Source organism: Musca autumnalis, unplaced genomic scaffold (assembly GCF_047663935.1).
Source record: "Musca autumnalis isolate F117 unplaced genomic scaffold, ASM4766393v1 scaffold_2, whole genome shotgun sequence".
Taxonomy (NCBI): Eukaryota; Metazoa; Arthropoda; class Insecta; order Diptera; family Muscidae; genus Musca; species Musca autumnalis.
The window spans coordinates 241,377,875-241,403,822 of record NW_027411755.1 but is presented as its reverse complement, the minus strand read 5'-3'; positions in this window follow the sequence as shown (position 1 = coordinate 241,403,822).

Sequence of the window (25,948 nt, the reverse complement as noted above, 5' to 3'; positions counted from 1 at the left end):
CTAAACAGCTCAACTAAAAACCATCGCCCACTGTGTTGCTTCAAACCCACCCCACCTAACAAACCACTTATTGAGAAAAGTGCAAAACCATTTTAACATTGTTTTGTGGTTTGCTTTTACGCCTATTGGCTTGTTCTGTTTTTTTTTCGTAGCAAAGGCTGATTTTCATTTAGCTAAACAATATTTTCCCTTCTGCATTAGCCTCCTATCACCATAGCTTTCTGCAAACCTAGGATAACCCCCAACTCAACTCAAAAATAACTACAAGACAGACATGTAATTTATAATTTTAGAGCAAACAGGACAAGGAAGAGAGAGCGAAGAGAAACAAACGTTTACAATGATAATAGTTCGGCTACGAGACAGTAGTTGGATAAATGCAGATAAATACTGGCATAGCTCTGCCTCAAACAGCCTCAAAACCAATTCCAAACCACTTGGCATGATGTTGAAGGAAGGAATGATGTACTTGACTGGAGTGGTTTCATGTAATTCATAAACTAAATGGACGATGGGTACAAGGACAGCGTAAATTTTTTTTTTTTTTTTTTTTGAAAAACGTTTAATGAAGTGCTGCTATGGGAAAGGGGGAAGAAGTGAATGTTAAATGTCTACTAATGGTGTTGGATGTAGGGTATGCAAAAGTCGGAGAAACATCTCACATATTTATTTATATTGCACAGAGAAATCGAATTTTTTAAACTACTAGTAAATAAAAAATTAAATTTTGTTATACCGCCGTGAATCGGGTGTTAGAGGTATCTCGACATTTGGGTCAAGGATATTGCCTTTTATAATTTAACATTGAGGTAGTCTAGAACAAATTGAAAGTCATGGTCAGAGTAGCGGTCATAGGCTCTTTCTGGAGCCTCGTCCTTGTCTTCGTTGTTGTTTCGACTCTTTCCCATTCCATCGCACTTCCTATAAGGCGTTGCTATTTTAACTGCCGATGCTGTACATATTCCGGACATTCGCAGAAAAGTTTTACATGATTGGTATACTCAGGAAATGTTGGTGATCCTGCGGCAATGGATTAAACAATTAGATGTTCCCTTGCGGACCAAAGATCATCTGCTTGTAAAACCAAATATTAAATCCAAATACGACAAATCTTGACTCCATGAAGATTCTAATTTGCCATTCAGAATCCCAGAACTTAAATTTTAATCTCTTTAAGATAATTCCGCAAAGTATTATCTAAAATATTAAATCTTTAAAGACAAAACAAAAATGCAGATTATTTCCATTATCGCCCATATCTGTTGTGGTAAAGAAATGAGAAAAAAAGAAAACAAAAATAAACACAAATACCATATTAACAAAGCCAGCGAACATAAATTTACGCAAAAGGCTGACATCCCCCTCTTGAAAAAACGAAAATAAAAAGAAAAGTTCAAATCAAAATCCCCAATAAAAAGGAACTCTTTAACCAACCCATTCATAGTCAAGATTTCAATATCAACGAAACGTTTTTTTTTTTTCATCCAACAGATGACTATGATGATGCTGCGCAACTCTGTAGCTGCTGTGACGACAACATTGCCAACTACCATGGCTGATGTTGCGAATTGGAAAATGCCAAGAGCATTGAACATCGTTTTATGAACGGCAAAAATAGGGCTGTGGCTTAAAGATGTCATGCCAAGGCAAAGAAGTGTCGAAACTATTTGACATTGAAATAAAATATGATTTTAAACTAAATCGAATGGAAATGGAAGACAACAACAATGGCTAGAGAGGAAACCTTTTGATTATGGAGCATTGCAATTGCAATGCAGCCCTGAACCTAACATTGCAATGAAAATCAACATTTACTTCATCGACAAATGTAGAATAAGAAGGGTTGCACCGTTGTGAGAATCACTGGGGAGGATGGTGTGATAATTATGGAGAATGTTTCATAGTAATTGATAAAGCTAAACAATTATATATTGTGCATCAGTGTCTTAAAGCCTTCACAATGAAATATATACTGACTGATATCGCTCCGCAATGCCCCTAACGAGCAATACTCCTATCTAGCATAATGACAGAGAAGACATTTTGTTGAAATAACTATATATATTGTTAGAACAACCACATATTTTGTTGAACAACCATGTATATTGTTAAACAGCCATATATTTTGTTTGCGCAACCATATTTTTTGTTGGAACAACCATATATTCTGGGATGTTACTGTGTTACTGTGGCTGCTGCCAATATAATGCCCTTTTAAAAGGTCTTCTTTTCATATCATATCATATCCTTCCTTTCAGATCCCTTCGAAAATGGTACCGGTTATGGAAGATCCGTTAATAATTCTTCTACCTATGCTCCAGTCTATAAAAAAACAGGATACCTCTTTTAATGGGATTCTCTCTACAGAAGCCCCCTTTAAAAGGGCACTTGTTTATAGAAGACTCCGCGTAGGAGCTACTAAGTAGGGAACCTGCTTAAAGCGACTCATCTTTCCTTTCAAATGAACTTCGGTCTATTGGAGAGGTACCCGAAGGACGGAACCAATATAGTCCATATTTCAACCTGATACATGACTGGATAAAATAATACGATATGCAATATTTTGGGTTTCTTGGAGATTTGATGTTATTACCGCCGTAAAACAGGCAGCAAGCACAACCTGCAGAAAAAAACATTTCAAAGCGATATGAGAGGAGCTCTTAAACTTTAATTTTTCCGAATTTTGTGTGGGAGGTACCCGAAGGAGTTTAACTATAGGGTCCATATTAGAACCTAATCTATGTTTGGTAGAAATTTCATGATGTTTAAAGTATGGACCAAATCGGTTGCACATTTTGAGAATTACATGGCCGATATTGCTCATGGTTTTAGACCCCCAATTATGTTTGGATGAAACCCGTTCCAGACAATTTAGAGTCCATTTAGCCATGCCCGCCTGTCAGGCTGGCTTGAACGGATGCACAGATTTGCTCCAAAATTTGGCTTTTGTAATATTTTGCCCAAACTTGATTTATGTTCGAAGGTGGGCACTATCGTTGCACACTTTCCGGTACATCCCCCCAAAGTTAAAAAATGTCACTAAAATAGCAGGCGCTATCTGTTGAACAGAGCAACCAGGAACTTTGGACTTCAGAGATGGCCCATGTAGTTCTTCTCCTTATGGTACCTCCCCCACAAAATTTCAACATTTTTGTTTAAGTGCAATATAGGATCTGTTCGAAGATACTTTGGTAAATTATTATGAGATATTGGTCCAAAATACGGTGACCAACTGAAAAAAACTGTTGACCACAATATCTATCGAAAAGAACGACTCCCAAAATAAGATCCACTTCCTACGCCTTTGGTCCCATCTAAATTACTATGGGAACAAAGATCGCTAGGCTGTCACGGGATAACGTTGACCGATCGCCATATAATTTCATATATACGGTTTCTGGATCAAATGGAAACAAATTAGGAGGCAGGAAATCCAAAAAAAGAAGAACTTTTGTTTTTTTGGGTCCGCCTAATGAGCACACTTTAAGGCGACTTATCTCTACCGGAGACACATGGTGCTGTCGACCATGAGTGTTCCTTTTCAAATGATTCTGTGTACGAAATCATCACTTAGGGGCCTTTAGTCTACGGAAACCACTTAAGGGGGTATTTTAGAGATACCTTTAGAGGTACTTACTTCAATATGGAGACCCCAACAAAGGCTTGTTTAAAATGTGTCATGTCAATGGTAGAACTTTAAATGGGGTTCTGTGTATAAAAAATCTTGCTGAAAAGACTTCTGTCTGAGAGAGAAGACCCTTAGAGAGGTTTCTTTCTATAAAAGACCCCTTACAAAGGACCTATAAACATAGAAGAGCTCTTTTATGATTTCTGCTGCTCAATTGGTTCTTGTCTATAATACTGACTTTTTAAGGTCTTTCTATACAGGACCCTTTTAAAATGGGATGACCCTTTACAGGAAATTTTTTTCTAATCAAAGTTTGTCTAAAGCAACTTCTGTCTAAGTAATACGTAAAAATGACTCTGTCTTTTGGAGGTCCATTTAAAGTAGTAGATTCTGTCTATAGAAAAACTATTTAAATGCGCTTCTGTTTATGGAAAAACTTTTGAGGAAAACCTTTATGGGAAAAAATTCTTAATTTGGGATTCTATTCATGGATAAACCTTCAAAAAAACTCCAGTCTACGGGCTAGACCTTTAGAAGACCCTGTCGTTAAAATACCATTGCACTTTGAATTAAATTCCACACGAGTTTCCAAAAAAATAGTCTGTTGTGGGATTTTTTTGAAAAAGTTTTTTTTCTTTTCAGCTGTCAAGTGTTCATTAACTAATTTTGCAAGAAAAAGCTTCATAACATAAACGAAATCTACGTTCCAATAATGAAACTTGTCATTTATTTTAAACCAACGTAGAGCTTTATTGAATAAAGGAAAAAAGTTTCATTGAGTTTCATTGAAGTAAAATGAATGATTTTTTTCATTAATACAATGAAACTTCTTCATTAATACAATGAAACTTCTTCATTGATGCAATCAAACTTCTTCATTAATGCAATGAAATATTTTCATTAATGTAATGATACACTTTCATTAATGCAATTAAGCCTTATGTTAAGTTTTAATTTATGTTTGAAGTCATTTCATACTCACGTAATGGACCGAAATTAAGTCAATGGTAAATATGTTTAATTTATTTTATTGTAATTAGTTTTGGCCACGGATACAACACGTAAATTTTAATTCCTCAGGTATTATCGACATTAATGATATCATCGGGCGCTGTCATTTGTAACCAATATTGAAAGAATTAGCAAATTGTTAACATATTAACAGGTTTTCTATACAATAAATTACCTTCAACTTTTGTCGCTGAATCATCCATTGTGGATTTCCATGATGTTGGGATACAACATTTTGTTTCTTAAAGGAGTAGTGCTTCATTCACCACGGACAGTCTCTTACATTTAAAGAAATAAAATGTTTCATTTCATCAATGAAATCTGTTTCGTTTATGCACTGAAACCGTTAAATTTTAGGTAACGTAAGGTTTCATAGCATGAACGAAACATTTCATTGTATTTATGAAACATTTCATTGTATTTATGAAACATTTCATTGTATTTATGAAACATTTCATTGTATTTATGAAACATTTCATTGTATTTATGAAACATTTCATAGCATTAATGAAAAACAATCCATGAAACCCGGTCATTGACACAACGAAGCAATTTTCTTTCAGTGTAGCCGCGCTGGGACACAGAACTAAGGTATAGCGACCATATAAAAAAACATTAATACGGCCAAATTAATGCAGGAAACAAAGGTTTTAGTCAATCACACTGTAAGAAGGTTTTAAGACCTTCAAAGCGAGCGGTAGGAACATACAGTCTATTTACTTTTTTGTGGACACGACAGAGGACACTCAAGTCCCGCTTGCCAGTTTGTGTTTAATAACTGACGGATAACTATTGCCAAGGGAGTAACCTGTGGTCTTAAACTGATGGATTTCGAACTAATATGGACCTATTATTATAGTATTCGGGAATTGTTGTCGTTGTTAATGTTTCTGAATATTAAGAACATTCCAATATTTTCATTCCATAACACTGTGTAATAAAATTTATTTTTTTTTTTTCAAAATGATGGGAAAAAGCAAGTAGGTTATGAAAGTAGATCTAAAAATATGCGACACATGTATCGGCGTTTTTAAAGTTTACATTGGAAAGTAACGAAAGTAGGCGGGCCATGTTCTGACCATTTCTAGTTTTTATACCCTCCACCATAGGAATGGGGGTATATTAAGTTTGTCATTCCGTTTGTAACTACTCGAAATAATCATTGTAGACCCCACAAACTATATATATTCTTGATCAGCGTGCAATTCTATATCGATATAGCAATTTCCGTCCGTCTGTCCGTCTGTGGAAATCACTCTGGCTTCCCAACGGATTGAAGTAGGTGGATGAAATTTTGGTAAAATCTATTATATGTATGTAGGACTTTTGGTATTGGAAGCGGGCTATGTAGGTCCACGTTTTCGTATAGCCCCCATACAAAGTGACGCGTGACGCGCCGTCGTTTTAAAGAAATTTTAGGATATTTGTCCCATTTGACCACCGAATTGGTTTTAATTTGGTATTTTATGTCTCCCGAGGCTAAAAAATATTTCTACCAAATTTTGTGTATATAGGTCCACGTTTTGGTATAGCCCCCATATAAGGCCCCATATTTAGTACGCGTATAGTAGTATTAGTCCCATTTGACCACAGAGTCGGTTGTAACTTTGCATTTTGCCTTTCAAGAGGCTAAGAAACATATCTACCATAAAATGTTTACACAGGTCCACGTTTTAATATAGCCCCCATATAACGCCCCATATATAGTACGCGTCATTTTAAGATATTTTGAATGTATTAGTCCCATTTGAGTACCGAATTGGTGGTTATTTGGTATTTTGTGTCTCCAGAGGCTAAAAAACATTTCTATTAAAGTTTGTTTATATAGGTCAAGGTTTTGAAATAGACCCCATAGGACGATATCTCCCCATTTTCCGTATTTCGAAGGTTTTAGCCTCATTATAGCAGCGAAATGGCTGAAATTTGGTATTTAGTCTTCGTTGGGTGTATAAAACTTTCCCCCGGAAATTTGTAGGTATAGGTCCACGCCTTCATATAGCTCCCATAGAACGGTACCTCCCGATTTTCGGTATTTTGAAGGTAGTGGCTTTAATATTCCACCGAAATGGCTGAAATCTGGTGGTTAGTCTTCATTTGGGGTACAAAACCTTCCATATGAAATTTGTCGGTATAGGTCACACCCTTCATATAGTCCCCATAGGACGATATCTCCCAATTTTCGGTATTTTTGAAGGTTTTAGCTATACTAAGTTTTGAAGGGTTTAGCCTCATTATAAAACCGAAATGGCTAAAATTTGGTACATAGTCTTCGTTGTGGGTATAAAACTTTCCATCTGAAATTAGTTGGTATAGGTCAACGTCTTCATATAGCTCCCATAGAATGGCATCGCCCGATTTTCGGTATTTTAAAGGTTTTAGCCTCATTATTCCACCGAAGTGGCTGAAATTTGGTATTTAGTCTTTTTCCGGGCTACAAAAATTTCCCTCAGAAATTTATCAGCATATGTGCATGTTTTGGGGGGTACCCCCATAGAACGGTATATCCCAATTTTCGGTATATTGAAGGTTTCAGCTTCATTATAATACGGAAATGGCTGCAAGATGGTACTTAGTCTTCGTTAAGGGTATAAAACTTTCCACTTGAAGTTTGTCGGTATAGGTCCATGTCTTCATAAAGCCTACCTTCCGATTTTCTACATATAGCACGTTCTCCATCAAAATACCTGATATTTGGTATTAAGTTTTTGATAGAGGTATTAAACATTCCAGCCGAAATGTGCCGGTAAGGTCGACGTCCTCAAATACCCCCATCGGACCGTACCTTCCGATTTACGGTATTTTGAAAGTTGTGGCCTCAATATACCACCGATATGACTGAAATTTAGTATTTAAATTGCCATGGGTGTATAAAATATTGCTGAAGAGAATTTTCAGTATAAGCCCTTTTCTTCAAATAACCCCATAGAAGTGTACTTTCCGATTTTCGGTATTTTAAGGTTGTGTCATCAATATCCCATCGAAACGGATGAAATTTAATATTTAATATCCGGTGGTGGTATAAAACTTCCCACCTGAAAATTTCCTGTATTGTTCCATGTTGTTATATACCCCCCATAGAAAGATCCCTCCCAATTTTCGGTATTTTGAATGTTTTAACCACAATATTCAATGGGAATAACTGAAATTTGCTTTTAGTCTTCGCTGGAGTTACGAAACTTTCCTCCAGAAATTTATCGGTACAGGTTAACGTTTTATACAGCCTCCATAGAACGTCGCTTCCGATGTTGTTAACTATCCAAATTCAGAATATCCACGTTAAGGTCTAGTCGGTTTTGCCCAATTTTATGTATTTCGCTCAATTCAGAAAATTGTAAATATTGGTCCATGTTTTGGAAAGCACAAAAATGTCGGCCTATATTAACTGTTTTGAAAGGAATATCATCGGTTGAGATATATGTAAAATATAAAAAATTTCCCAAATTTTTATCCAGATTGTCGTTGTGATAGGACATTCTAAGTATCTTATTGATGGTTTTTCGTTATAAATTCATACACAAGATGTTGTGCGCTCCATTTAAACAGTCTTTGAAATATTTGTGATGAATATATATTTGAAAAATATAGAAAACCCAGATCGGACTTTGTAAAATGGCGTATTAATACAAATAATTTCGTCCTAAAATATATAAATTTGCAATCAAATTTTCTTAATAAAATAGTATACCAAGATATATGTTTTATTCTGAATCTCATAGTGAAATTTTGTGTATATTTTTTTTTCTTTTGGCACTTTTCCCCTAGATTCAAGTTTCATACTACTTTCATGTATCAACTGCAAAAAAGAAGGAAAAAATGTCATCAAAAATATTGGAAAATATGTTCATGTTTTTTTAGCAAAATTGATACTGATATTTTCATGATGTATAATGTAGATAGATGTTTCATTTCGTTTGTGACCCATAGTAAAATTAGATGAAGAATATTTTTGTCTTTGACATCATCTCTCTAAAGTTATGCCTTGAGGGACAATTTTCAATAAACTCAGATGAAGTTCAATTTTAACCCTAAAACGCTTTTTTCATTTTTAGAATTTTCTGGCGATTAGACAAGATTTACAGATTTGGTGTATTCTGAGAACTAAAGTAAAATTTTATAACGAACAATTTTTTAAAATATTTGGATTTGATATGATCACATTTTAAAGGAATTTTTGAAAGATTTTCTAAAAAAAGGACCAACAAGACCGCATTGATGAACCGCATGAGTGTTGAAATTTTTAACAAAAATATTACCCACATCCTCCTTAGTAAATTTGCGAAAGACACTATATACCTAAAGTGCAAGAATCCCAAGATCTTAACTCGAATATTTCGAAAAACTAGAAATGGGCGGAACTTGCTCCGCCTACTTTGATTACTTTCCGATGTAAACTTTTGTTTGATATCGCACAGTGTAATTGTAGCACACTGTCGGTATCTCCTACCGGTAGTGGCATTCTGTAATTAATTTTTGGAGTTAGCTATTTAGATCGGTAAAATTAAAAGGCAAAAATATTAACAAAAGTTAATAAACAGCTTTATTTTGGTTGTTAACTTACAGACAATTTTTGTCAATTATCGAAATTATAAACATTTTAATTTTACCGATTTTTTCGGTAACTCGAAAACATGAGTTACAGGAAAGATAGACATTTTTAAGTTTAAAGCTTTGAAAAAATTCACAACGAAGTCAGCCTCATACCATAGCCAAATTCGTCACTGTAGAGTCTATATTTTCCGACTCAAAATTTGGGAATGGTTCTGCTATTTCTTAATGATTGATGTCATTTAAAAAGCGAGGGTGCCAAGCCTATTTAAGAATGTATTTTCGACTTTATGATTCTCCGAGTTTTCGTTTGTATACAGCAAGGTTTTCATCAAGTTGGCTTCCACACTTCACGCCTCAGTCGAAAAATGATGAAGATGGTAGTTCATCCTGAGATCCAAGAGGGGCCACCTGAGATCCAAGAGGGACCAAAACAGTAAAGTGTCCTTTATTTTTATATTTTAAATATGATAAGGCCCGTTGTTTTACACATATTATCCATAATACTCCCAAAGGACCTATATTAAAACAAAGTGACCGGTGTACTTGGCTTTGTTAATGATCGATATTTAGATCAGCATGCGGCAAAAAGGGGCAACAAAACACTCAGAAGTCAATGAAGAAGGTTATGCCGTCGCTTTTTTTAATGATTTTTAATTTTAGCAATGCATTAACCCACACGATGTTTGAGAGAGAGCGACATTTACTCTCTATATCGTATGCGTGTGACCGCACATACTTCATTTGTATTGAGATCCAACCACAATTTCTTCTCTAACCACCCTCGTTACTTACACACAACCATTCTATCAAATTGTGAGCTGTCTGATGTCGTTTTTTGTGTATTGTTTTACAAATTAAACCTTTTCACTTTTTACCAATGCGGAGATTTGTTTTTCTGCCATGGGATTGTGTGGTGGTATGTCCAACGTACCATCATACACATCCAGAAATAGGTACCATCCATCCATCCATACCATCCGTTCGAAGTTGGTACACACCCCAAAATTTAACAATATTTCTTTTTATGGTGGAAACTCAGGGTAACAATGTATGATTACCTCTACCTAGCTTGGACAGATCGGTAAGGCCTACAAAATAGCTAAATGAACAAATGGACAGACGGACGGGCATAAAATGCATAAAACGTCCTTAACGGGTGGACAGACAGTCAAACAACTGTTGCTGTTCCACTAATATTTGTTGTAGCCAAATAGTATTAAAGTCATTGTTTTATTTGTTCGTTTTCTTTTCTTTTTGAGTTTTATCAAACGAAGGCAAAAATGCAATCCTAGCTGGGGCTTTAGCATATCGACATGGACATCACAGTCACCGTCGTCGTATGTGTCGATTCAGTTCAGAAGACGTAACCTATAATCAAGTGGCACAAACAACAACAACAGCATCATCATTGACTTCGATTTGAAGTCAATGAGGTTTTGGAAAATCGCATCTCATATTGGTTTCCACGCTGAGGATGATGACGACGACATTAGTGCGACGAGTGTTGGCTACATTATTTTCAATTCAATAGCGAGAGGGAGAAGGGGGCTTGTTTTTCTTTGTCTCTAGCCTATAATAAACCAGGTGAGTACGAATAATGGATAATGGCTTCACATGTGTGGATTATGGTCCATAATATTTAAGAGGAGGAAAAAAGGTGATTGCGTCAATTGCTGCAATGCCACAACAACAGCGGCTGCTGCTACTGCTGATGTGGGATTTTTCACTTCAGTTTATTTTCAAAATAAATTACTTTTAAAAGCTTTGACTCTCTTAAGACAATGAATTGTTGTTTTTATAGCTGTTCATAGAAAATTCGAACTTCCTTTGTTTGCGATGGCATACGAAAAGGAAGTTGCTGCTATGAAATGATGTCTTATAATTGCAGATTTTATATATCACCTGTGGAGAATCGAGGTTAAATAGAGCTATGCCGGAATTAGGATTTAAAAACATGTTGCTGAAGGTCATGTCACTTTGAAGAGGGCATCAGTGTGTGGCATAAATTTGCAGTCAAAATACTGAGAAAACCAAAATTCCGACATTAGTCTTGTTGGCTTTCACCGATACCTATATATTCTCCATAATCCATCACATATTATAAGAACACCACGTGGGCAGTGCTTATGGAGCTTTTGGGTCACTATCGAGGCATGTAGGAAGAGTAAAATTCTAGAATTGTTATGGAGGTTAAAATCTGGTGTTGAATTCTTTTTCTATAAAAATTTAAAATTAACATATTTTTTCTCATCACATTTTCATAGAACCAGTTCCGCCCATGTGCTAAACTGTACATTGGTAATGTTCTGCAATTTTGTATGAAAGGGCTACACTAAATACTGAAACATTTCTAAATACTGAACATTTCAGCAACGCAAATGTGTTCGTTCGTGTATTATTTTAGTCATCAGGTTCCTCTATATCCAGATTCAAGAATTCTGCAACCTGGAATCAGGAAACAGGTGAGTGGGGTTAGCTAGGCAGCTAAACAAATGCAGTGTATCGTGTGGTCCCAATCCACATGCTGGGCATGTGTTGGGTATCGTGGTGTCAATTCGGGCCCAATACGAATTGAGGCGGTTGCATCGTCCGTAACCTAACTGGGCTAAAACCACTCGTGTTTGCCTTGGCAGCTGGCGTTCTTCTGCTGCGATGGATGGGGGGTGGTCTCCAAGTACGGCATTCACACTGTATCTCTGTACTGCCTGCGCAACCATGTCAGTGTGAATGCTATCCAAGCCTGCCTGATAAGCTCGTTGGTCTAGAGGTTCTCTTTTATACCTTTGGACCTCTCTCTCTCTAGATCATGAAGATCTCTCCTGACGTGCCTGGCTGGAGGAAGCCTGTCCATTATGAAGATGGTCCACTGGTGTCATGAGGAGGCACCCTGTTGCAGCCCTCAGGGCAGCATTTAGGCAGGTTTGAATCTTCTTCCACTGCGTAGTGCTAACGTTTGCAGACCACCCTGGCACCGCATAGCTTACCACAGACCGGAATATTGCAATGTAGGTGGTCAACAAGGTTTCTTTGTCAGCTCCCCAAGTGCTGCCCGCCAGCGACTTGAGCACCTTGTTCCTACTTCTGATCTTATCGCAAATAGCTGTGGCATGCGCGGACGACTTAAACATGCTATCGAACGTTACACCCATTATTTTGGGGTAGTAAGTGGTCGGAATCAGTGCACCATCGACCAAATATGTTCAGTGGGAGCCTCATTTCAGGCGATCATGTGGTGAACAGTGTGGCAGTGGATTTAGGGGCGGATATTTTCATATTCCTCAGATGGAAGAACTGCATTAGGTCAGCTATGTAAACATTTAACCTATCACATATGTCATCGATGATAGGTCCCGACGCCAAGATAGTACAATCATCCGCATACATCACGATCTCTATACCGTCTGGAGGTTGTGGAATTTCAGAAAGGTAGAGGTTAAACAGTTCCGGAGATATCACCCCTCCTTTGGGAACTCCCTGTTTCACTCTACGGGTTTTGGACTTCTTCTTTCTGAATTCCACAAACGACTGGCTTCCGCACATATAGTTGATTACTCAACGTTTCAAACATGGCTGGAGATTAATCTTCTCTATATCCTCGAACAGCTTGGCATGGTTGACGGTATCGAAAGCCTTCGGTTGGTCAAGAGCCACCATGACTGTTCGGTCGCACGGCCTTTTCTGGTTCAGTCCTCTACTGATATGTGTGGATATGGCGTCTAATGCTGTTTTAGTACTATGCATTTTCCGAAATCCATGTTGATGTTGTGCAACTGGAAAACACCTTCTCATCGTGGGGAGGAGTAGTGCCTCTAGGATCTTTGCTACTGGCGTTAAGAGCGAAATCGGCCTGTACGATTCACCTCTGCTGGCATCCTTGCCAGGCTTCAGTAACGGACAACCCTGCCAACTTTCCAGGCTTCTGGTATGATATGGGTGGCTAACGATAGGTTGAGGACACTTGTTAAATACTCAACTCCAGGTTCATCCAGTTGCTTAAGCATTAACATCGATATTCGGTGTGGGCACAACGCTTTGGATGATTTCGCAATTCGGATGGCATCTGCAACTTCGCTCATCGTAAATTGTGGTGGTACCTCCTCGGCTGGAAGGGCTCTTCTAATACGGCGTAGTACACTTATCTTCGCCCTATCACACTCGGGGTGCTCTATGAACTGCCGGTTCATATGAACCGGGTTAGGGATTTGTAGTTGGTAGCAGGTTAAAACATCTGGTCTCCAGCTTCACCCCAGTGAATGAAAAACTCGCTGCAATTCGGTGAAAAGCAAAATTCTTCAACATCAGCTTCATTTGCGCTCATGCTCCCACAGAAGACAAGGACGAACAGACAAAGATATATTTTACAAGCGCTTAGAAGAAACTTATGACCGTTGCCCTGCCCATGACATTAAAATTATACTAGGCGATTTTAATAGCAAAATTGGAAAGGAGAATATCTTTGGCCCAACAGTCGGGAAATTCAGTCTCCATAATGAAACATCTGAAAATGGTATGAGGCTAATAGACCTTGCAGCTGCAAAAAACATGGTAGTTAGCAGTACCAGATTTAAGCATCTCGATATTCATAAGGGCACCTGGCTGTCTCCAGATCAAAGAACAAGAAATCAAATTGATCACGTTGTGATAGAAGGAAGACATGCATTAAGCGTGTTAGAAGTTGGACATCGGTAAACTGCAATCCCAACAAATAGCCACAGCATATTCCACTCAACTGGCCCAACTGCTTAATCAAAGCACTCCTCGTCCCGATAACATACCAGGACAATGGCAAAACATTGCCCACTCCATGCAAACAGCCGCAAAATCAGTACTTGGATACCAGAGACCTCCACCAAGGAATCCATAGTATGACCAGGAGTGTCGTGCTGCTATCGAAGAGAAAAAGGCGGCATGTAGGGCTACTTTACAAACAGTAGCAACGCGTAGCGCACGAGAGAGGTATCGTGAGAAAAGGAGGGAGGAGAAACGTCTTTTCCGCTGGAAAAAGAAAGAGATGGATAGTGGGAGTGTGAACAAATCGCAATGTACAGGAGACAGAATGAAGTCCGAAAATTCTACCAAAGAGTGAAACATCAAACTGATGGCTTTGGAACTGACACATCCTTCTGTAGAGACCAGCAAGGTAATCTGGTAACTGATGCAGATAGTGTGCTAAGGATATGGAAATAGCATTTTTCCAAACTGTTGGTATCCAATAGTAGGGAAGTCGACGAAGATACCACAGATCCAATCCCAGAAGATGTTATTGAATATATACCACCTGGCCAAGATGAGGTAAAGACAGCAATAAACCGGCTGAGGAATAATAAGGCAGCTGGTGGCCTACCAGCCGAGCTGTTTAAAACCGGAGGCGACACGCTGACAAGGTGTATACATCATCTAGTAAGCTTCATCTGGCAGGAAGAACGCGTACCCGATGATTGTAACATGAGCATCCTGTGTCCCGTCCATAAGAAAGGAGATAAGACTTTGTGCTCCAACTATAGGGGCATAAGTCTTCTCCCTATCGCCTACAAGATAGTGTCAGGGATATTGTCCGAACGACTAAAGCCCATGGTCAACGAAAAAATTGAACCATACCAATGCGGCTTTAGACCTGGCAAGTCCACCACTGACCAGATATTTACCCTGCTGCAAATCCTGGAGAAGACCCACGAGATGCAGATCGACACCTACCACCTTTTTGTCGATTATAAAGCAGCCTTCGACAGCCCGCTGCAATCAAAGGTATTCCAAACAATGTCTGAATTTGGTATCTCAGCAAAGCTCATTCGGCTTTGTAAAATTTCTCTAGCTGACACAAGATCTTCAGTTTAAATAGAAAAGAACCTCTCCGGAGAGTTTTGTACCAAAAGAGGTTTTAGACAAGGAGACGTCAAAAACGTCAAAAGATGTGGCACAATCTACACCAATAGCCACATGCTGGTGATATAGACATCATGGGACGATCAGTAAAAGAAAATAAAATTTTGTGGTAGTAAAATACTGCTTGGGTGCCACCGTGGTGCAATGGTATGCACACCTGCCTTGCACGCTAAAGGTCGCGGTTTCGATTCCCAGGCCAGGCAACATCAAAATTTTCAACGGTGGCAATATACCCCTCTGTGATGTTGGCGACATTTCCTGAGTATTTCAGCCTTGTAAAACTTCTCTACAAGTGGTGTCTTAGGACACGCCGTTCGGACTCGGCAATAAACAGTATGTCCAATATCATTGAGCTAATATGAATCGGGGTGCACTCTTTGATATCATAGAAGTCTCCCTTGTCTCAACTGGGATGTTTGTGGAACAATTACAATTACAAAATACTACGTATGCCTCGGCACCCCCATAAACACAACAAACGACATCAGTTGTGAAATAAAAAGAAGAATTGTATTGGCCAACAGATGCTACTTTGGCTTAAGAAAGCACTTCAAAAACAAAGCCACAACTCGTCAAACAAAAATAACGCTTTACAAAACACTGATACTACCCGTGCTGATGTATGGTTTCGAAGACTGGGTACTTGCGCAAGTAGATAAGGCAGTGCTTGGCGTGTTTGAAAGAAAATTTCTTCGAAAGATATACGGACCAATCTGCGTTGACTGTGAATATCGACGCCGTATGAACCACGAGCTGTATCTGCTATACAAAGACATCAATATAGAAACGGATGCAGCGATTGCGTTGGCTAGGTCATATAATAAGAATGAGCGCTGATGAACCCGCTAAAAAGGCGTATAAATTCAAGACACATGGCGGTGCACGCAGAATTGGCAGACCAAAGAACAGATGGCGCCAATCTATTCCTACTCCCATTTCCATTACGGGGCCATCGGTATATTCCTCTATACCGAGTAGAGGTGGGAAGTTCTGGATGTAGGCCTCCCTGTGAAGTATTTGTGGTTGTGGTGATATATATATATATATATATATATATATATATATATATATATATATATATATATATATATATATATATATATATTCATCGATTACATCCGATCCCAGTGTTAGTCCCTATGGTCGTAGAATAGGAGCTTATATTCGAAGCTGCTCCATTAATGTATTACCTTGAGTCGAAGAGCACTCTTGGCTGGTAGTTTTTGCACTACAAGATTTAATTTATAAAGGTCAAGTAGTACATTGAGGACCGCCTGTTTAGTGCTTTTCATGACACAGCTAATTAGTAATGCTTCGGTTCTTTGAACATTGTATATTTTACGAAGGTATGTTGTGGCTATTGGGAAAATACCTATCCCCCTATTAGCACTAATGACGCCGTTGCACAGTGGAAAAAATACCGAACTAGCGCGCCAAAAGTCAAAAAAATCACATACGCCAATTTAAAAATGATTGTTGCAGTATTAATCAAAGGTGTCCACAGAATGCAACGGCATTTAAAATAATTAGTTTTGCATCAGTCTAAGCGGAATAACGGTCCGTTTTTGGTTGACATTTTTTGAACTAGTTTTCATAATATAGTTTAGTAGTAAATTTGTGATCGTCGCATGCACTCTTCCTACAAAGTAATTTTAAAGCTTTATTGAATTTAACATTTCGTGAAGCAGGTGATTTAAAAAATGTTGAATATAAGATGTTATTTATTGCAACTCGGATTTCACACTTACAACATGTGACATCCGATTTTTTTCCAAATTGAGCACTTTGTTAAAGCTATTATAAGGAGTGTCGCGCGATGGCGCGTACATTTTTTATTTTATTTTTAGTACACATAGTTCTTAACTAATTTGTAAAATTTTAGCTGCAACAAACTGCAACATTTTATTTTATTACTATTTTTATTAAGATAATTCTTTATGTAAAAAATGCTGAAATTAGAGCGGTACCTTTCTGTGGGGGCCATATCAATGCGTGTAGCTGTGCCGAAAATTCTCCGTCGGAATATTTTATACCACAAACGAAGACTAAATGTCAACTTTCAGCTATATCGGTTGGATAATATGGCTAAAACCTCCAAAATTACCGAAATCGGTGGTACCGGTCTATGGGGGCTATATGAAAACGTGGTCCTATACCGAAAATGTTTATAGGAGTGTATGCATAATCCCCTTGGAGACTAAATACCAAATCCTAGCCGTTTTGGTTGGATAATGTGGTAGAAATCTTTAAAATACCGAAAATCGATAGGTACCATTCTACGGTAAAAATACAAGTTTACCAAATATATTAATAAATGAATTGAAATTGTCAATCTATAGCTATTCATATCGAATTTATGGACAAACATACAATAAAACATAGACTTTTACTTTTGGCGCGCTAAATCGGTACTTTTTTCCACTGTGCGTTGCCCCAAAGGGGGGTAATACAAAAATATTATTACATACATATATACATATGTACACATTAATAATACTATATCAAAAACATTTTTATGACAGCCAATTACTACAACTGCGTTCGTTTTCGAAAAATTTAACATGTTCCCATTTCAGTAATAAAAATCTGTTTTGAATGCGTTTGTTTTCCTAAAGAAATCTCTAAAGGAAATTACGTATAATATCATAAAAATAATAGGCAAATATAGCAATATAACTAATTGCTTAAATATTTATAACATATAACATATCTAAGATAGCTAGAAGCAAATATACATACATCTGAATTATTATATGTCTACATGCTTACATATGTAGTAGAGTAATATGCTTTATTATATGGATGACAAAAGAACGAGATAGAGAACAAAAAACTTACCAAAAACTGTCAGCAAAACAGACACAAAACCGCCATCATTAATGTCTCGAAATAAAGAAAAAGAAGACATCAAACTGAGATGGCCAATCAACATGCACAGAACATGGAAACTTCTTTTTTTTCTGCGTTACAAGTACATTAATATGGAATGTATGTACAAGTAAATATGTACAAATGTATGTACGCATAAATGTACTGGTTTATAAGGGTGTAACGAGGGATAAGCCATGTATATGTATGTTAAAGTAGACAGGTATATTTTTGAAGGACAGTGTGAGTATAACTTTAAGTGGACCTATAATGATATTTACCTTAATAATGTTTCCTACCATCCGGGCGAACAAAGTGTCAATTTACAACCAATTCTGTTAGAAAATGTGACTAAAACACTCAAATGTATCCAAGGGCAAAACCGACAGCAGTAAGACAATTTGTTTCCATTCTGTACGCCCTAATGCACTCCCATACGAATACACCTAACACACCGATGTATCCATACCTTCTTATATTTCATATTAAATACAGCAGTTCTTGTCCTCAGGATGCCTCTAATAAACATATTATATATATGTATAAACAAAAGGAGCACACAAAAATACAAAGAAAAAAACTTTAGACCCCTTGCCAGGGGAGAGAGCACAGAAAAGACATATACCAAATGATATTTATACAGTCACAAGAACCAAAGCTGAAGAACAGAAAAAACGCATTTATTGCAACAATTATTTTCGCATTTGGCTTCGAGTTAAACAACAACAACAGCGACAACAACAAATAAACTCTACAACTAATTCTATAGCCATTCGAGTGCAGTGCACAAAAGGAAGAGCTTTATTTCGTTTTTTGTTTCCAAAATCTTATTAGCAGACATGGTTATTATACAAGTGCAGTTCGCAACATTGCAACCAATCATCAGCGACATCATCATTATCCTGTTAAGGATTTTCATCATCTTTAAAAGAAATGAAAGCTAATTTGGTTGCAGTTTAAAAAAAATGGGATTCAGTGTTGCCTTTCCGTTTGTGTCGTTTATTTGGCAAAATTTATCAACTTTGGAAGAATTTTGTAGGGTAGAGTTAACCGCGAATATTAAGTGGATAACACTTTCACTACTCCACAAAAGTCTGGTTACAGAGTAGGCCTATATGCCCTATTTTTCTCTTCGGTGGCAGCACTACACTCCTATGGTTTCCCCGGCTGTTGTTGTCAGTCCAGTACGAACGAACCCGCTGCCGTGAGAATGAGGTTCCTTTGTGGTGGTATCTGGTATCTAAGTATAGATTTTGTGGCTGTTTGCATGGAGTGGGCAGTACTTTACCACTGTGCTGACAAGGAAGCGGGACGAGAGTTTTAAAAATAATTTTTGAGCATTGTGGATTTTAAAAATATTTATACGATGACCGTGGTTTTTTTATATATTTTTTGAAGATTTTACGATAACCGTCGCCTTTTAGAGATATTTTTGAGCAAAAATATTTTTTGAGCATTTTACGACGATCGTGGGTTTTTAAAAATATTTTTGAGCATTCTACGACGATCGTGGGTTTTTTAAAAATATTTTTTGAGATTTTTACGATGTTCGTGGATTTTTAAAAATATTTTTGAGCATTTTACGATATTCGTGAAATTTTAAAAATATTTTTTGAGCGTTTAACAATGTTCGTGGATTTTTAAAAATATGTTTTGAAATTTTACGATGTTCGTGGATTTTTAAAAATATTTTTTGAGCTTTTTACGATGTTCGTGGATTTTTAAAAATATTTGTTGAGATTTTACGATATTCGTGGATTTTTAAAAATATTTTGTGAGCTTTTTACGTTGTTCGTGGATTTTTAAAAATATTTTTTGAGCTTTTTAAGATGTTCGTGGATTTTTAAAAATGTTTTTGAGCTCTTTACGATGTTCGTGTATTTTTAAAAGTATTTTTTGAGCTTTTTACGATGTTCGTGGATTTTTAAAAGTATTTTTTGAGCTTTTTACGATGTTCGTGGATTTTTAAAAACATTTTTTGAGCATTTTACAATGTTCGTGGATTTTTAAAAATATTTTATGAGCATTTTACAATGTTCGTGGATTTTTAAAAAAATTTTTTGAGCATTTTACAATGTTCGTGGATTTTTAAAAATATTTTTTGAGCATTTTACGATGTTCGTGGATTTTTAAAAATTTTTTTGAGCATTTTACGATGTTCGTGGATTTTTAAAAACATTTTTTGAGCATTTTACAATGTTCGTAGATTTTTAAAAATATTACAATGTTCGTACTTCTCTACAAGTGGTGTCGTAAGACACGCCGTTCGGACTCGGCAATAAAAAGTAGGTCCCTTATCATTGAGCCAATATGAATCGGCGTGCACTCAGTGATAAGAGAGAAGTCTCCCCTGTCCCATCTAGGATGTTTGTGGAACAATTATAATTATTACAATGTTCGTGGATTTAAAAAAAAAAGTATATCCAAATAATCACCATACCCTATTTTCGGGTATGTTATTAAAAAACTTGATGAAAAATAGGTTGGCCTCTTGGCAACACTGACAGTGTTTAAAATCACATCTCACTACAATTCTTCCTTTCGTCTCCTGGTTAAAAGGGTAATCATCCTCCCTTTGCGTTAAGTGACTGACTGCCCAAGAAGAACAACAAAATAGCAGAAATCGCAAATCTTGTGAAAAGAGCCACAGTGAGAGAGAATAGCTGTGGCATTTAGTAAATTTCATGGTACCCTTAAGTTCAGGAAACTATAGACTTAGTGCATGGATTATATGCATGCATCTGTTGTTTTTGTTATTGTGGCTCTAAGTGTGAAACTGACATGCGAAGTCTTCGCAAAAACAAATTTCAAAATAAGAAATCTCAGCAGATTAAGTTGTTACCCCTGCTAGTTTGGCTGATGACGATGATGTTGTTGCTGCTGACACTGAAGTCTCATGGCTGATGCCATTTTATCAAAATATAAATAGGCTGTGGCAATACTTACGGTGGATGACCATTTGGTCGGCTATGGTGGGGTCTTGCCAAAGATACTGTCGGCCAACCAACCACCACCTGCCATGGAATTATTCTACTCAGCAAAGTTCCATACAAATGACTGAATAAATTCACATTTCTCAACTGCTTTTGGATTTTAAATCATTATGGTAGAGAGGAGTGAAGGGGTAAAGGGAAAATTGTTTCCATCATCTTTGTCCAACACAAAGCTCACAATGAAGACATTAACGTTAATGAAATTGTTATTAAGGTGTTGCGCAAAGATTAAAGCAAAAGTGAGGAATTGTTTATTACTACTTCGACCCTCTTCCCCCGCGCAGTACCGTGATATATTCGCGCGCTAATGATAATATTCATTTTGCACACAATATGATGCAACGGAAATAATTTGTTGTAGGCCATTATGGCTTTGTTTTTGTATAATTGAAATTTTTGTCTTAATTGTGTGGATGAGAGATATGATATAGTTAATCAAAAGTTACTATCGGGTTTTAAATAAAAAAATTGTTAAACACTCGCTAACATATCACTGACGGTGAACATTTTCTTAACGATCTATATTGAGAACATAGATTGAACATGAAGATTCGGCAATGAACTTCCCTGACTTCTGTCATATTCATGAGTGCAGCCTAGTGCAATATCACCGGGTCCAAATCTCTACCAAAGCAAACACAGTGCGTAAAATTATCCTTAAAAAAAATCCACGATTATTGGTCTGATTGTGGGTGAAAAAAATTATCCTTAAAAATCCAAGTTTATTAGTCTGATGGTGTTGGAAAAATATTCTTTAAAAAATCAACGTTTCTTGGTCCGATTTTCGGCTTTGGCCGGTCTAGAAATTTTGGAAAAATTATATTTGATCTCCTCCTCATTATCCCCCTCCACCTCCTCTTCAATATCTTGAAGAGGTATATTTTTGCCCCACTACGTTAATGTAATCAAAAACAACAAAAAAAAGTTCAGCAGCAACAACAATAAAAAAGCAAATTAATTAATTGTTGTTTATCTAATTAAAACATAATTCAATTGGTGTTTTATTATTTATTTCCTATTTGGATTAGCATGATTTATGATCGACACACCGATAACTTGTTTATCTTTTCTTTCTTTCTTCGTTTAATTTTTTTTCTACGTGTTATACTGCGCAGATTGTTATCTTCAACCGCTGTGACTAACTGGCGGACTGAATGAATTGCTGGCATATGTTTTCAACACAAATCCCACTATTTATGTAAATATTGCTCAATGAATCCCCCCTTTTGCGAACCCCTCAGACCAGAGATAGAGAGCATGGCGATTACAAGCTAATCAATCCACGGCTATTCACAGTTTGTCTCGGGAGTTTTTGTTTCCATTGGCTTTATGATTAATGCCGCCGCTAAAGCCCAAATACAACAAAACAACGGTTGCAAAAAAAGAAGCCAAGCCAAGAAATCCAACAATTCACATCAGCTGACGTATTGACAGCTGTCATTAAAATACTTGTTGGCACTTTTTGTGAGCTTACCTTCTACAACTAATTTAGACAAAAATGTTAAATACAACAAAAACCCATTTGAAATCGAACTAAAAAATTTAGTTTTTAAAAGACAGAAAAAAAAACATATGTGCAGAAACCAAGAAAAGCCAAGGTGGTCGTAGCAAACGTTATTTATGAAAAGTTTAAGAAAGGGAAAGAGAGGGAGAGAGATAATAGAAATAAAAGTGTACGATTTTTGAAAACTATTAGTGGTTTGCAGGTGACAGAATGTAAAAGTTTTAGCTAAGAGCAAATTTTACAAACGCATTACTTTGTGAGCAAATTACTGAAAACTTCATATTATGAGGCATTTTTTAATGTATATCACTGATAATAAGAGAATGCTATTCTGCGATCTATGAAGTTTTACGGTCGAGAAATTACCAACTAAATTAAGCTTCTCTGCAAGAAATTTACTTACTTACTTAGCTGGCCCATTGCAGAACTAAGAAAAGATCTCCAATTGTCTCTGTTTAGTACTTCGCTTTTTGGAATGCCGCGCCTTGTCATCTCTTCATCTACTTGTTTGCGCGATCTATTCTTTGGCCTGCCAATTCTGCGTGCATTATATGGCCTATGCAACGCAATCGCTGCATCTCCATACGATTAACTGTATAGATGTCGTTGTATAGCAGATACAGCTCGTGGTTCAGACGACGCCGATATTCACCGTCAACGCAGATCGGTCCGTAGATCTTTGGAAGAATTTTTCTCTCAAATACGCCAAGCACTGCCTTATCTGCTTGCGCAAGTACACAGGCTTTTTTGTTTGACGAGTTGTGGCCGAAGTAGCATCTGTTGGCCAATACAATTCTTCTTTTAATTTCACAACTGATGTCGTTTGTTGTGTTTACGGCAGTGCCGAGGTATACGAAGTCTTTACTACCTCAAAATTATAGGAACCAACTTCAACAATTGATCCGATCTCAATGGACGCATTGCGCGTCGATACCATCAGCTTGGTCTTCTCGTCGTTTAGCACTTTAGCAGATTCTCCTTCGACCTTCATAAAGGTATCAGTTACTTCTTTTACTGATATCCCATGATGTCTATGTCATCAGCATAAGCAAGTAACATGTGGCTATTGGTGTAGATTGTGCCACTTATTTTGACGTTTGCCTCTCGTATAACCTTTTCTAGCAGGATGTTAAAAAGATCACACGAAAGGCTGTCTTCTTGCATGAAACCTCGTTTGGTACAAAACTCTTCGGAGAGGTTCTTTCCTATTTTAACTGAAGATCTTGTGTCAGTCATTTTACAATGGCGAATGAGCTTTACGGGGATACCAAATTCAGACCTTGCTTGGAATACCTTTGAACGTAGCGGGCTGTCGAAGGCTACTTTATAATCGACAAAATGGTGGTAGGTGTCGATCTGCATCTCTTGGGTCTTCACCAGCATTTGCCGCAGGGTAAATATCTGGTCAATGGTGGACTTGCCAGGTCTAAAGCAGTATTGGTATGGTCCAATTATTTCGTTGACCATGGGCTTTAGTCGTTCGCACAATATCCCTGACACTATCTTGTAGGTGATAGGGAGAAGACTTATGCCCTATAGTTGTTCCAATTGTCGGGTACGCGTTCTTCCTGCCAGATGGAGCTAACTAGCTGATGCATACACATTGGGGGTTATCATGAATGAAATTTCCCCGTGAGTTTTGTCTTTCCGCCGTTGCAACTTAAGGGAGAAAGTGAAAAAATTCACGGGGAATTACCGTTCATGATAACCCCCATTATCAACGTGTCGCATACGGTTTTAAACAACTCGGCTGGTAGGACATCAGCTCCTGCTGCCTTATTATTCTTCATCCGGTTTATTGTTGTCTTTACCTCATCTTGGCCGGGTGGTATACATTCAATAACATCTTCTGGGATTGGATCTGTGGTATCTTCGTCGACTTCGCTACTATTGGATAACAACAGTTTGGAAAAATGCTCTTTCTATATCCTAAGCACACTATCTGTATCAATTACCAGGTTACCTTGCTGGACTCAACAGGGGGATGTGCCAGTTCCAAAGCCATCAGTTTGATGTTTCACTCTTTGGTAGAATTTTCGGAGTTCATTCTGTCTCCTGTACATCTAGATTTGTTCACACTCCCGCTTTTCTATATCTCTCTTTTTCCTGCGGAAAATATCTTTCTCCTCTCTGCTTTTCTCCCGATATCTCTCTCGTGCGCTACGCGTTGCTACTGATTGTAAAGTAGCTCTATATGCCGCATTTTTCTCTTCGGTAGTAGCACGACACTCCTGGTCATAGCATGGATCCCTTGGTGGAGGTCTCTGGTATCTAAGTACTGATTTTGCGGCTGTTTGCATGGAGTGGGCAATGTTTTGCCATTGTCCTGATATGTTATCGGGGCGAGGAGTGCTTTGATTAAGCAGTTGAGCCAGTTGAGTGGCACAGGCTGTGGCTATGTGTTGTGATTGCAGCTTACCGATGTCCAACTTGCGTGTTGTGTCTGTTCGCACTTTGTTTGCTACTTTTTACCGGGTACGTACCTTTGCTGCAACAAGGTAATGCTCCGAGTCTATGTTTGCACCTCGGAACGATCGTACATCGAACACACTTAATGCATGTCCTCCATCTATCACAACGTGATCAATATGATTTATTGTTCTTTGATCTGGCGACAGCCAGGTGCCCTTATGAATATCGAGATGCTTAAATCTGGTACTGTAACTACAATGTTTCTTGCAGCTGCAAAGTCTATCAGCCTCATACCATTGTCAGATGTTTCACTGTGGAGACTGAATTTCCCGACTGTTGGGCCAAAGATATTCTCCTTTCCAATTTTGGCACTAAAATCGCCTAGTATAATTTTAATGTCATGGGCAAGGCAACGGTCATAAGTTTCTTCTAAGCGCTCGTAAAATATATGTTTGGTCTGTTCGTCCTTGTCTTCAGTGCGAGCATGAGCGCAAATAAAGCTGATGTTGAAGAATTTTGCTTTTAATCGAATTGCAGCGAGTCTTTCATTCACTGGGGTGAAGCTGGAGACCAGATGTTTTAACCTCCGACCAACTACAAATCCCCAACCAAACTCATGCTTTGTGTCATGGCGGCTATAATACAGTGCGTCACCTTTAGGTGTTGTTGTGACGCTTTTCCCGTTCCATCGTATTTCCTGTATGGCAGTAATGTCGGCCTTGTACTTTTCATCTGCCTATACGTAAACTGCACCTTCTCTATAAAGAGTGCGAACATTCCAGGCAGTAATATCGGCCTTGTACTTTTCATCTGCCTATACGTAAACTGCACCTTCTCTATAAAGAGTGCGAACATTCCAGGTGGTCCTTAAAACGTTTGCGGGGTTCGTCAACTTTAGAGGGGTTTGTTTTTCTTTTCTTTCATTTGTTTTTTTCTTAGTAGGCTGTTTTTTCTAGGGGAGGGTTGCTAACCCGACGCCCAAACCAAAGTTTTTAACGTTCTTATAGGTGAAAGCGCGGCACATGTTAGCTCACTACCTTTAACGGGTGTTAAAGGCAGTTCCCCAGGTGACACCACAGGGAGGTCAGTGTCCACTTGAGA